Source organism: Mycteria americana, chromosome Z (genome assembly GCF_035582795.1).
Source record: "Mycteria americana isolate JAX WOST 10 ecotype Jacksonville Zoo and Gardens chromosome Z, USCA_MyAme_1.0, whole genome shotgun sequence".
Classification (NCBI taxonomy): Eukaryota; Metazoa; Chordata; class Aves; order Ciconiiformes; family Ciconiidae; genus Mycteria; species Mycteria americana.
Genome location: NC_134396.1, coordinates 35,669,065 through 35,684,096, shown reverse-complemented (window position 1 = coordinate 35,684,096; position 15,032 = coordinate 35,669,065).

The following is a 15,032-nucleotide window of genomic DNA, read 5'->3' as shown; positions in this document are numbered from 1 at the left end:
TTTATTTTCTCTGCAGAGTAATTCACTGAGTTTATCTGTCTTTTTCTAGCTCAATGTACATGGATCATAGTGTATGTGCATGGCGTCTACTTTACTATTCAAAATTTTGCCTGGAAAAGATATAAATTGGCCAGTAGGAAGAGAAAGAAGCCAGGAAAAGTGATGCATTTGAGCATAAGCCAAGATTCAGGTAGCGTTTTGTGTTGATTTGTGTTCATTCCCTTAATTTTTTTTAAGTTTTTCTGGAGGTAACTAATCAACATTTATGATAGAAATTTATGATAGAGGTGATCCAAATAATATACTTGTTATAGGCCAGGCCTTGACTTTGTGCAAAGAAAGGGAAGAAATATGTCTTCAAGTTTTGTTGCCTATACCATTATCCTGAAAGTAAGATAGGAGTCTTGAAGCTAAGCATCTGCTTCAGCCACACTCATTGCAACAAGAAGCTGGAGAATCAATTATTTGGATTGTTTCAGGAAAACAACCTAAAAAATTGACAAAAAGAAAAATGGAGGCTCCTCTAGTATTAGTACGCTATTTATTTGGTAGGAGGATAGAACTTCTGAGAAATTATTTTAGGACCAACACAAGTAAGTTAGAAGACTGGTTTACAATTGTTAGCTGGGAATACATTTCAAGTTACACCTTGAGGACCTTTTCAACAATGTCAAGAGTACCTTGCTGCAAAGGTACACAGTTGGAAAGCAGGATTTATTCTTAAGAAATTTTCAGCCAGAAGACAGTATTAGCAAGCAATGTATATGGTAGAAGTGAGTTTTTTTCTAAATACTTAGGGAAGATCTCATCTTTTTACCTGATGTGTTTATGATCTTATATACATAGTTATAAACAGAGATAAGAATGTATGTCATGTGAGCTCTGATGTCAAGAGCAAAATAAGAGAGGAAGCAGGAATTAAGACCTCCTCTGATATTTTATGGTGAGATATTGGAGGGTTCCAGTGTTTCTTTTTAACAATATAATTGGCAAATACAAAGACAGCATCCAGTCTAGCAGACTCCAAATAAACAGTTGCAAGCAAAAGGGAAGGAAAATCTGATTAGAGTTTTAAATCATTATTTAAAAACTAAAAATAAAACAAGCTGTGTGAATAGAGGACCATAACTGATAGGGAAAGAGTAGGAGTCCAGTGATAGAAATTATATCCTTGTTTATAAATTGCCAGGGAAGGTCCGTTGGTCATGCACAGCCTCAGTGACACAGGAGAGCTTCAGGGCCAGACTCTTCAGCTATAGTAACACTGGGAATGACTAACGTTTCCAACTTCTGCTGAAGTGAGGGGATCCACCTGGGCAAAATGCCTTTAGAAATGACACTAGGTTTCACTCAGGGTCAAACTTCACCTGCAAGTGCTAATAATGTGTCTTTTGTACATTGTCAAAATTGAGGAACATCTGGGGAAAATATCTTGTCTTTGAAGCATCTATTGAGGCACTAAACTGTACAAAACTGAAATAATTTACTGCTGCTTCTTTAACTTCCTTAACTGATCTGGGCAGTTATATTTCGACTGCAAAGAAAAATTTTGGCCCTTAACTTTCCTTAAGCACTGCGAGGTTTGGCTTCTCTCTCTGCTTCTTCATTCGATAAAAGAATATCCTGACGCTGAAGAGTCTTGCTATCCTCCCACACTTTCAGTGGGCTCTGCATCTCACTTTCTGTTTCTAATTTCCTGCCCAATACAGCTAACATCTGATTAGTGTTGCCAGCTTATAAATTGGGCTACAAAGTCCAAATCTCCTAAAGGACTAAATTGTTGCCATTTTCACTCCTTCTTTTATTTTTTTCTTTGAACAAAGCTTTGTAAAACTGTACTGAGTGTAATTCAGGGATACAAATGTCACTCTGCTATACATAATCAAACACCTACTGAACACGTGGCCTCATTCTTTTCTGTTAAGGTATGAGTAAAACCAGGGAGATTCTGAAAAAATTACTCAGTTCTGTTGTAATTAAAAAATTTCCTTCAGTCTAGTACAACTGATGCTAGTATCAAATACTTAGCACTTTTCAAAAGTATGGACTTCTTTAGGCCCTTGGAAACCTTAAAGGATAAAATATTTATTTAATAAGTAAGTGTGTAAGATATTGAAAGTTTCCTGTTTGAAACCCAGTCCTTATCATCCATGGATAGATAGCTTCATGGAATAATCTGATCAGACATGAAAGCAAATGCTAGGGAAATTCATTGAAAATAAAAAGTGATATTGAGATTAATTATTGCCCTATTCGTAAATTCTTATAGCAAAATTCCCTGAACCTCTGTACATTATTTATTATTTTAATGTCTGCATGGGAGATAACTATAGTGCAAAATATTCAACTGTAGAGAAAAAAAATGGGTGTGGCAAGAAGAGGTACCAAATTTGCTGACAAGAAAATAATCTTGAAAAGTCCCTAGTGTAATCTTCTGCAGGTCTGTGTTGTTACTCATACTTCTATACAATATATGATACTGGAAAGCAACTGCTAAAAAGTCTAGGACTCACTTCAAGGAAATATTAATTTTTTATGTTCACAACTGGGCAAAGAATATGTGTACAAGATCTATACCTGTACGCCTTAAAGTTCTAGTCAGATAGGTGTTTTGCAATATGAGATGATTATTTAGATTTTTGAGTGGACCATTGTATGGTCAAGTGCACTGGTTTACATCTGAAAGAAGTGAATTATCTTATTTCTAAGTTATTTTTTGAAAGATATTAAAAAAGATATCCCTAATAACTTTGTGTTTGTCACTTTAAGCCATATTTTCTGGGGTTAGTGCATATATGGGTTTTGATGTAGCTAAAAGTAGGGCATCTAATAGAGATTATCTAATGTAGTCTCTTTGTGCCTCCAACAAACCATTCCTGTCAGTATCTTGCATTAAAATCTGGCAAGTGCCTTCTCTATATTAATTACACGGATCACTGATACACCAGTCCATGATGTTTCCATGTCTTGATCCAATGTATACAACTGTTTGAGTCTCTCTGTGGCTTCTTAAAAAGTGCCTACTGTAGTTCAATTAACATTTTAGAGTTTGTTTGACTTTCTTACATTGGTTTTATTTACCTGAGCAGTGTATTGCACAGTAACTGCTTTGGAAATCCTAATATTGAGTATTTTAAATACACACCTAAATTCACACAACAGTGACTTTGTTTATCTTAATGTGCATTGGTTATATTACAGAGCTGTAGTGCACTTAGAGTTCTAGAGTATGTCAATATAGCAGCCATATTTAACAACAAAATCAAACCCAAATAACTTCATGAACATTGTTACTGAAGCTATAAAGCATTTGTTCCAACCTCAAAAATTTTACTACATTTTCTGCTATGAGAACATTAGGCTAATTATTTTCAGAACGGTGTTTTTATGAACGAACCATCATTTATATGAGACTGTAAATAAGCATGCAGTATACTCAATTTTTTTCTCTTGCCCTTCCTCAAGTTTAGAAGTGGAAAATAAAACTAAAAATAAAGTATTTTAATGAAGTTTATTCCTATATGGAAAAAAAATATCTGAGTTCACAGTCAACCACATAACTTTATACCTTGTCTGAACCCTGAAAACAAAGACCTGCAAAGCATTAGCTAAAGCTTTTAGGAACTTAGAACTTTTAAGTCTGCTTTTGTGATATGACCCTAGCTTTTGTGTAAAAAATGTGAATAAATGCAAAAGGAAATATCTGAAAGACCAGAAGGGCATTAAAAGTTTTCCCTAATTTGGTGGCCGCTTGGTCAACTGGATAGGAATGTTTTTTAATGTTTTCCTGTCATTGAATACAAAACAAATTCCAAGCTGCAAGCCCTAGCACTGTAAAATAATAATATAATGTCTTCACTGTTTGTCATTGGGATAGCACATGGTTATCAAGTTACAGAATTTGGCCTTTTGCTAGTATGTGAATAAGACTTGATTCTTCATGCTCTTTCTTTAGGGTCTTAAATACATAATGACAAAGCTAATGAGCAGAAAGGAGTTTAGATAAACTTTGAACAAGGAAATAAAGTCATTTGTGATTTAACTTAAGCATGAAAAAGAATAAATAGTACAGTTTATTTAAGTCACTGAAGCTAGAGTTGAATGCGGTCTTGAACATGCAAGTGAAATTCAGGTAGATGAATAGTTTTTATAGTTTTGATATCTAGGGGGAAATTTACAATGTAAAAAAAAAAATAATGTATTACATTTATTCACTGTATCTGATGTGCAGTGAGACAGACTTCTTTTCTGAATATGAAACTACTCATTTGCAGAACCAAATTTGACATGATGGCTTAAGGGAAACCTGCTTGGGGTTCTGTTTCATTGGGTTTCATAGGCCCTGCTCATTTTACCAGAATATCCCACAGAAAACAGTGTTAGAATTGATATGAATAACTTTGTATCTTTTTGAGAAGAAAAAGATAGGATGGTCAAAAATGTATGTACAGTGATATTTTTGTTTCTTTAAAAGTCCTTCATCAGAATTGATGTGTTGTTTTATTTCAGTGACATCCAAAAGACCATGACTGTATGGGCGAGCAGACCAGTGAGACTTTTGATCACGAGTCAGGAATGCCCAGACAATGGACTCTCAGCTCTGACTTGAAGATGGGGGAGATCTTTGCTGAGTGGATCGCAGCTCCATCCATGCCTATTGTGGCCGAATCTCTTTATAGTTGAAATGCTGTCAAGAAGGGTCGTGTGTACTCAGGCTGTGTACAAACATGCAAAAAGATACCTCTGAGCCTCAAGGTGACATCAGCCTCTGGGGATCTGCCCACTCTGCAGAACACCTTCACTCTTGAAAACAAGATATATCTGAAATGTGCTGAGGCCCTTTTATACTCAGCAAGGTACAAATGCAGACCACTGGAAAAGCTCTGCCACTGAGTGTTTATAGTCTAGATGGATAACGGATTGCAGAGAAAAAGAATGAGTGAGGAAATAACGGTAGGTAAATGGCATCCACTATTTTCCCCTCATCTACAAATCTGGTCATTTTATCACAGAAGGCAGTCAGGTTGGTCAGGTCTATTTTACCCTTAGTAAATCTGTGCTGGCTATCCCCAATCTCCTTCTTCTCCCTCACCTGCTGCAAAATGTGCTCAAAGAGAACTCCCTCCATGACTTTCCCAGAGACAAAAGTAAGCCCAACTGGCCTATAGTTTCCCAGTTTTTGTTTGTTTTGGGTTTTTTTCCCCCATGTTTTGAAGATGGGTGCAAAATTTTCTTTCTCCAGTTGTCAGAGACCTTCTTCAGTCTCCATGACATTTCAAAGCTGATGGAGAATAACCTTGAAGGGACATCAGCTTTATCCCTCAGCACCTTTAGAGGTTGCCCATCAGGTCCCAGAGAATTGTGCAGGTTGATGTCTTGCAAGCAACCCTTGACGTAATCGTCATTCCTGTTTGGTAGTTCCTCTCCTCCTTGAGCCCTGTCACTAACCCGCAAGGCCTGTCACACCTTGTCAGTGAGGACTGAGGCAAAGAAAGCAGTGAATATGTTCCATCCATCCATGTTGTCTGTCCACTGTCACTAAATCACCTGCCTCATTCAGAAGCATTCACACTTTTTCCTTGCTTAGCCTTTTACTACTAACATAGCAGTAGAAGCTCTTCGTTGCCCTTGATGTCCCTCCAACTTCAGCAGAGTTTGACTTTCCTGAAACCACCTGTGCATACAAGGGCAATGTTTTAAAATTCTTCCTTTGTAACCTGTCCCTTTTCCACCCTTTTATGCTGCCTTTTTGCATTGGAGCTATGCTGTGAGTTTCCCACTTAGCCAAGACAACTTTGATTTTCTGAGTATTGGGATGAACAGTTCTGGTAGTTCATCCTTAAAGACTTACTAGCTTTCCCAAGCTCCTCTGCCATTCAGAGCTGCCTCCCATGGAATACCATCTACCAGTTTCCGAATAAGCCAAAATTTATTCTCCTGAAGTCCAGGATTTGTGCTCTGCTGTTCTCCTTCCTCACTCCTCTCAGGATCTTGAAGATCATTATTTCATTATCACTGTTGCTGAGGCTGCCGTTGATTACCACGTACCCAAACAGCACCTCTTTATTAGTGAACAGCAGATTCAGCTGTGCGTCACCCCTGCTTGGCCCATCCAGTACCTGTATCAGCAAGTTACTTCTGATATTCTCCAGAAATCTTGATTGCTTGTGTCCTGCCAAACTGTCCTTCTGGGAAGTGTCATGGGTCTATGACACAGAGACCTCCTCAACTTGTTTAAAGAAGGCTTCGCCCACTTCCTCACCCGGACCGACTGGTCTGTAACTCACTCCCAGTATGCTGTCAGCTTTACCGGTCTTTCCTCCGACCCTGGCCCACAAGCTCTCCCTGACCTGCCATCCGTCCCACACATCTGACTGCTCCTTCACACAGAGAGCATCCCCCTCCTCTCTTCCCTGTGTGTGCCTCCCGAAGGGCTTGTGCCTGTCCACCACAGCACTCCAGTCGCGTGAGCTGTCCCACCTCCTCTGAGCGATCCCAGAGATGTCCCAGCTGTGTGACTAAACTTATTCCTTTTCAAGACAAAAGATGTTTTTGATATTTCTTGAAATAAATGGGTCAAAACAATAAACCTTCATTATCATCCTTTTCATATTAATACAAGATGACAGAAGTTTCAAAATCAAGAAATGTACAAACGTTGTAGGTACAAAAAATACAAAATGTACATAAAGTTATAAGAAAAGTAATCCATGACACATGTCGCTTGATTTTTGATTAGTCATACTTTCGTTAGGAGACACTGAAAGCTGTAGCTGCTGTGAATTGTGTAAGCAGTAGTGTGAAACTGTCTGTCAGGTATGAAGCTTGTCATTTGGATGAATACCAGTCTTGGCTTTTGCAATCACTGAATTTGTGTTCAAAGCATGTGTAAATGGCTCTTGGTTTGGTAGTCTCACAGTAATTCTTAAGAGTGTAAATGACTTCACAAGGTACAAAGCTGTGTGAGTATTTACCTAAGTAATGTTTGACTGTTTCTGGTGGGGAATCCATAATATGCTAAGCGGTCAGGTTCATGTTAGTCACATGGTCTTAACTGAAATCTCAGAAAAGCGTTGCCATTTTATTTTTTATTTAGCAATTGTTCCATGAATGTGAATTCTTACTTTTCAGTTTTTGGAATAGGAAAGTTTAGAAGTGAATACTGTGTGTGGTAACGAAGAAACTGATATTAAAATGGAGGTTCCACAGATATAATTTTATCTTAGAATAAAAGTTTTCAGTGTGATTTTTTTCTGTTCTGTTGATGGATTAATCAACCACAGAAGAAGAATCCAAGGATAGGTTTGCAACACTGATCGTTATAAAATATACTTGTTCTTATAAAGTTACGAAAGTTAGCACAGTAATAATTTTTTGAAAATGGCTTCATCCATGTAAAAATCTTTCTATACCTGAAAAATAAAGCACATAGCTTAATAGTATGAATTTAATGAATTAATGCCTCCTATAGTGGAAGTAAATATTTGAAAAACCCACTGTTTCAGCTATGAAATATTCAGTAAATTTAAATTACTATAAATATTCAAATCACATAAAAGATGTGCAAAGTAAGAAAATACAGTGCTAGTAGTACAAAGACCAATAGATAGAAGATTTTTAGTAACAGATAATCAGATTACTCGAATGTGACTGTAGATGTCTTATTCCTCAAAGGCAGGTAACTGGAACAATTCGAAATGACTGTCACTTAAATAAAGATAGGTCTGTCCTGGCTCTGTATAGAAATCACTGATCTCATCCAAACCTTATTGTATTAACTTGTGACCTTAACAGGAGCCAGAGGTGCAAGTGGAAAAAAAAAGTTATTAACAGCATTTCTATGAGCAATAGATCTTTTCATAGATTTCTAGACAAGTGGGGACAATTAGCTTGACTCTGATAGACCCTTTACTAGGAATAAAATGGCTCGGTTGAAGGCTAATTGTGTTTTGCATCTGCCACCTAATAAAATTTTGTATCCCTCAGGGTTTTCATATGACCAAGATTCATCACTTCTCATCATCTTCAATTCTGAATCCCTGGAAGGCCATGCAAGAGCTGACAGTGTGACCTAGGTTCATCTGATAAATCCCTTGAGGAATGAGGAGGGCGTTTTTTTTTTTTTTAGTCAATCAATTTAAAACTGGCTTATATTTTAAAGAGCACTGGGGGAGGTTTTAGGCTTAACTGGTTTTATTACAGAAGCCACCTTGAGCATTCTGAGAAATACCGTGACTCTTATAATCAGGGGAACAAAATCAGGTCAATGGGAAATTGAATAATATAATAGAATATTCAGTGAAGTCTTATGGGATAGGAGCTCAATAATGATAATTTCAGTTCTCTTGCACAAGCTTTCAGTACTTTGCTACCTGCAAAAAAAAATACATTTAGCTTTAACTAATATTATGGTACTTTCCAGAATGGACTTTGAAATGCTACATGAGCAAATCATATTATTTTTAAGAATAAACTCCAGCAAAGAAGACAAATGGTAATATCCTTGCTCTCTCATGCCTCGTTGTGCATTTTCAACACCCAGAACATGTCTCTTGAACCTAGGCAGCAATGAGCTGAGGAAGGAATTAGCATAGTTTTCACTACTTTTCTTTTGAGATAGAAATGAGAATTCTCAGTTACAGAAAAAGAAGTAATGGCTTGCCTTCACTAAATGGGAGATGGTTGTTCTGTAAAAAATATGAAAAAATTCTGTTTCAAAAAATACCAATGTAAAACTTGCTAGAAGGAAAAAGACAGTATGGAGTGAGGAGACCAAACAAAATTATTTCCTGTGTAAAACTGATCATAAAGGGAAAAATTTTAGCTTGAGTATATGCTAGGGCTTTCATTTAAAGTTCTTTGAATGGCCAATATCTTTTCTCAGTTACCCATTTAGCCTGATGGCCAGCAAAAAGTAGAAGTCATTCTGATTCAGAAATGCTGCTACAATGAAGAAATAATTTTTGCTTCTGTAAAGCATAAGAAAGCTTTTATGTTCCTGCATATTTGGCCTTTGCACAGTTTGTAAATGGTGCCTCAAATAAACTAGCAGAAAACCAAAGTATTTTTTGGAGGTTAGAACTAGAAATTCTGTATGTTTAGGTCTTTCCAGGGCTTTGATTATTTTGTAAAATTACGAACATATTTTAAAACACTGACTTACAAATTTTTTGTCTGATTTTTCTCTCATTTGCATGGCTACTGCTTTGGAAAAACACTGTAATGACTCTCAGGGCTTATTACAGGGCACAACATTGACTTCCATTTCCAGCCAATTAGAGTACAAAGCTCATTGAGTAACTGAATTTTGTGCTTAGTTGCTAAACTGAAAAAGAAAGGGGCGCAGACTGGAGAAGGAGAATGAACAAAAAAATTGTGTAAATCAAACTGAAGTTCCTGTTTTAAAGAAACACAAAGCTGAAATTGACCTTCCCCTCTAAAAATGTCATAAAATGCAAAATCTTCCCTTTGACTAAAACTTTTTATATCAGGAGCATCTACTTCAGCGACATTTCAGGGGGGAATACAGGGCTAGGTTTTCAAAACTGGAAGATGAGATAAAAATGATTTTGAAACACCTTGTTGCCTAGTAGCTGACTCACTTAAGGCTGTGTTTTCAAGATTTCTATGCCAGTTTAGATCTTGGTATAAAATACTGATATAGAACCATAGAATCACAGAATCATTTGGGTTGGAAGGAACTTTTAAAGGTCATCTAGTCCAACCTCCCTGCCATGGGCAGGGACATCTTTCATCCAATCAGGTTGCTCAAAGCCCTGTCCAACCTGACCTTGAACACTTCCAATGGTGGGGCACCCACAACTTCTCTGGGTAACCTGTTCCAGTGTCTCACCACCCATATCTTAAAAAAATTCTTCCTTATGTCCAATCTAAACCTCCCTCTTTCAGTTTAAAACCATTGCCCCTTCTTCTGTCACTACAGGCCCTGGTAAAAAGTCTCTCTCTATCTTTCTTATAAGCTGCCTTTATATATTGAAAGGCTGCAATAAGGTCTCCCCAGAGTCTTCTCTTCTCCAGGCTGAACAACCTCAACTCTCTCAGCTTTTCCTCTGATCATTTTTGTGGCCCTCCTCTGGACCTGCTTTAACACATCCATGCCTTTCTTGTACTGGGGACCACAGAGCTGGATGCAGTACTCCAGGGGGGGTCTCACGAGAGCTCAGTAGAGCGGGAGAGTCATCTCCTTCACCCTGCTGGCCATGGTTCTTTTGGATGCAGCTCAGGATGTGATTGGCTTTCTGGCCTGCAAGTGCATATTGCCAGCTCATGTTTAATTTTTCATCCACCAGTATCCCCAAGTCCTTATCTGCAGGCCTCCTCCAAATCAATTCATCCCCTAGCCTGTATAGATATTGGGGGTTGCCCTGACCCAGCTGCAGGACCTTCCACTTGGCTTGTTGAATTTCATGAAGTTTGCATGCACCCACTCCTCAAGCCTGTCAAGGTCACTCTGGGTGGCATCCCTTCCCTCTAGCGAATCAACTGCACTACTCAGCTTGCTGTCATCTGCAAACTTGCTGAGGGTGCATTCAATCCCACTAGCTATGTCATTGATGAAGGTATTAAATAGTGTTTGTCCCAGGATGGACCCTTGAGGGACACCACTCGTTACTGGTTTCCACTGGGACATTGAGCCATTGACTGTAGCTCTTGGATGTGGCCATCCAGCCAATTCCTTATCCATCTCACAGTCTATCCATCAAATCCATATCTCTCCAATTTACAGATAACAATGTTGGGGGGGACCATATCAAAGGCCTTACAGAATTCTAGGTAAGTGCCATCAGTTGCTCTTTCTTTGTCCACTGATGCAGCCACTCCATCGTAGAAGGCCACTAGATTAGTCAGGCACGATTTGCCCTTGGTGAAGCCATGTTGGCTGTCTCTGATCACGTCCCTGTCTTCCATATGCTTTGACATAACTTCCAGGAGGATCTGTTCCATATCTTACCAGGCACAGAGGTGAGGCTGACAGGTTGGTAGTTCCCGGGTCATCCTTTCTACCCTTTTTAAAAATGGGTGCAATGTTTCCCTTTTTCCAGTCACCAGGAACTTCACCTGACTGCCATGACTTTTCAAATATGAGGGAGAATGGCTTAGCAACTACATCAGCCAATTCTCTCAGCACCTTGGGAAGCATCTCATTGGGTGCCATGGACTTGTGTATGTTCCTCAGGTGGTCTTGAACCTGATATCCTCTTATGGAAGGAAGGATTTGAAGTTCAGGGACTTGACAGGTGTGGGAAGAGTGAAAACTGAGGCAAAAAAGAGCATGACAACTGCATCCCAGTGTGCCACCAATCTTGACCTCTCTAATTAGTTCATCCATGTTGGTAAGCAACAGGTCCAGTAGCAGTTCACCTCTGGCTGGGCTATCACCTGGATTATGAACCTATCCTCAATGCTCTCCAAGAGTCTCCTGGACTGTTTACAGCTTGCTGTGCTATTTTGCCAGCAGATGTCAGGGGGATTGGAGTACCCCAGAAGGACCAGAGCCTGTGAGCATGATGCTTCCTGTAGTTGAGCTTCACCAACAGGCTCCCCTTGATTGGGCGGCCTGTAGTAAACACAAGTCACAAGGTTTCCTTTGTTGGCTTGTCCTCTATTTTTCACCCATAACCTCTCAATCTGTTCATCACTGTTTTTCAAAGACAGCTCTGTGCAATCAATTTTTTTACATAGAGGGCAACCCTTGCCCGCTGTCTCCTTCTTTGCCTGTCCCTTCTGACTTGTTTATAGGCATCGATTGCAGCGCTCCAGTTGTGTGTTTTGTCCCACCAAGTTTCAGTGATGGAAGTTAGATCATAGCTTTCTAGCTGCACAGTGGTTTCCAACTCGTCCTGTTTGTTATCCATGCTACATTCATCGGTATACAGACACTTCAGCTGGGCTATCTACCATGTCACCTTTTGCGAGGAACAAACCCTAATTCCCTTGAGGCATTTCACAGGTGTTTCCCTGTTGGTTCCTAATATATCAGCTCCCCCTGGCTCTTTGTTGCTCTAAACTCCATCCCTTTCCCCCCACTCAGTCTGGCCATCCTGTTGGCAAACATGCCCTTCTTGGTCAGGTGACTCCCATCAGCTCCCAAAAGACCTGGCTTCTCAAAGGTAGGTCCATGATCGTAGAAGCCAAAGCCTTGAGTATGGCAACAGCTATGCAGCCAGGCATTCACCTGTTTAATTTGACTCCTCCTTCCTGAACCCATTCCTCTGACTGGGAGGATAGAGGACAACACCACCTGTGCTCCTGACCTTTTTAACATTGCTCCAAGGGACATATACTCTCTTTTGATGGTTCTGAGTTGCCTTGTCACAGTATTATTAGCCTCTACATAGAATAGTAGGAGCAGATGACAATCCGTAGGGTTCACCAGGCTCAGTAGCCTCTCAATGATGTCACAAACATGAGCTCCTGGTAGGCAGCAAACTTCTCTAAAGAAATTGTCTGGATGGCAAATAGAGGCTTTGGTGCCTCTCAGTAAGGAATCTCCAATTACTAATGCCTGACATGCTTTTCTGGTGGCATTGGTTTTAATGTGGGCAGGTGGTTGGATCAACTTTGCATGGTCTATCTCTCCTGGATCCTGTCCATTACTCACATACTCTTCATTCTCCAACCCCAGAGCGTTGGGTCTGTTATGTAGGGGCACTTCAGGGGATGAAGGAAGTTTCTTCCCTCTGCTCTGAGCAAAAGGGTCCAGTCTCCATCTCACAAATTACTTGTGTCAGTCAGCTCAAGGCTGAATTCAGGCTTACCTTCCTCTTGCACAGACTTAAGGCAGGGCTGTTGCTCAATCTGGGACAATGCACAATACCATGTATCAATCTCCTGCTCACATTCCTGGACACTGCATGGCTTGTTGAGCTCCTCTTGTAACATAGCTACTTGTCCAAGTTCTTCCAGCTGGGCACACTTGCAGGAATGACAGCCACTGCTGCCTTTGGGTGCTAGGGGGACTTCCAGATACTGGAGCTTGAAAGGGAAATTCTAATTGTAACTGCTCAGCAGTGGTAATTTGTGACCAAGGAAAGATCTGGCAAGGAAGGCAAGAAGGGGTTAAACTGGCTGGAAGCAGGAGTGCCAGAGACAAAACAACTCCTTGCAAGGGAGTGAAGTTTCCCTTGGTGACAAGAAACAGCCTCAGCACTGTCTTGTAGCTATCCTGGAATGCCAGCTCTCAGGGGCCCAAGCTCAGGGGCCACCTTTAGGCAAGAGAGAGCTGGGCTGGGGGATAGACCCACAGCCAGGCTGAGGTGCACCATGCAACCGTTCAAGGGATTGGTGCTGGTGCACGTGTGTATGAGGAATCTGCTTCTGACATGTCTTTCCAGACTCCATGTAGAACTGTGTATTGCGGTGGGACTCTGCCCAATGCATTGTTCTAAAATTTTTCTTTTATATTTAGGCACAAATGCGTGATTAATTTGCCTCAAGGCATACCAAAAAAATTCCCCAACAAGCTCCATGCAACTTAAGGTATGGACAGCTAATTCAGTTCTTTGGAGGTCTGTTTGGGTGGAGTGATCGGCACAGGTAGACTGTAGTGTTTCCTTTTGTGTTTCAGCCACACCCTTGCAGTTGCAGTGGGTGGACAGATACCATTTCCTTTCAGCAGGTCACAATATCCTTATAGTTCTTAGAAGAAGAGTCCACTTATAAAATGGTAATTATTTTGAAAGATGTCATCCTTCTAATTCTAATTTCCTGGAGACCACAAGCTTCTGGGTAGGCTCGCGCAGCCACCAGTTAATTGGGGCGATTGTCAGGGCTGCAGCCTGAACCTGTGGGCGAGAAGAGCAGGCAGCAGCCCAGTCACTGGCAGAGTGCGCAGCCCTTCCCATGGGCTCTTCTGTGTGAGCTGCCGCGCAAACTGTGGACACCGTTCCCAACAGATGCTGCTCCCTGTTTGTGTGCCCTGGCCGCAGTGCTCCTGGTGGCTGGCTCTCCCTCGGGGCTGGTTACATGAGGCTTCCTGTGGTTTGCACTGGCCATGGGGACTGCAGGCAGTGCCCAACTTGCACCCGTCCCTCTTCTGTGCATGAGATCCTAGGTGTTTTCCCCTAAACTTACCTAGTTTCTCGAGGGCATACCCCACCTATTCCTGCTTCCCTCTCTGTCACCGCCAGCTCATCCTATCCATTTTCAGTGGCTGTTCGGCATGCGCTCTTTCATGCAGACAGCATTTCTCATGCGATCTGAACTCTTCAAAATAATAGGACATGGATCTTGATGCCTCCTCAGCCATGCATGCAAGAAGTAGGGGGGAATTAATGCGTAAATACATCTGTGTGCCTGTGAGTATGTACATGATAAGGGCTGAGAGAGCAGAGTCAGAAGAAAGACAACAGTGGGGTGGGATGTGAGGTTGGGAGCAGGTCTGGTTTGTGAAGAGCAGAAGTTTGTACTGACACTGTGTGTTTATCTACAGAGGTTGAATGAGGCGTATGTGTGTTGTGTATGTTTCTTCGTGGTATGTGTATGTGTAAAGGTCCAGGAGATGAGGACAGCATACATGTGCATGTCAGGCTTATAGCAGAATATTTGTCTGGAAAGATTATGCAATAGAGATATCAGTCCCTTTTGTACCTTCTTTATAACTCGAGCTGTTGCCCTGTCCACAGCAAATAAAAGAGCCCTCCCTGCAGGGGCCACTCCAGTCCTACTGCTGACAGCAGTGCTGCAGCCGAGCTATGCAATACCTTGGCTCTGTCTCAGACAGGACTGCCCACGGCGGGTAGTAAGCGGGGTTGCCCACTGTACAGTACCATCACCTGCGTCTGCATCCACCAGTCTGTGGATACACAGCTTTCCTGAGGCTTTCCTGTTGTTTTAAAAAAAACATTATATTCTAGTGGTACTCAGTTTTAATTAGAGATATCACTTTGAAACAGAATTTCTTCTTGTTGGAAAGAAATACTCTGAAATTTGTCCTGAGGCAAAATAAAATAAATTTTGAAATACTTAAATTTCATACTGAGTGGACATTCTCTTCCAGAAAATTCCAATGG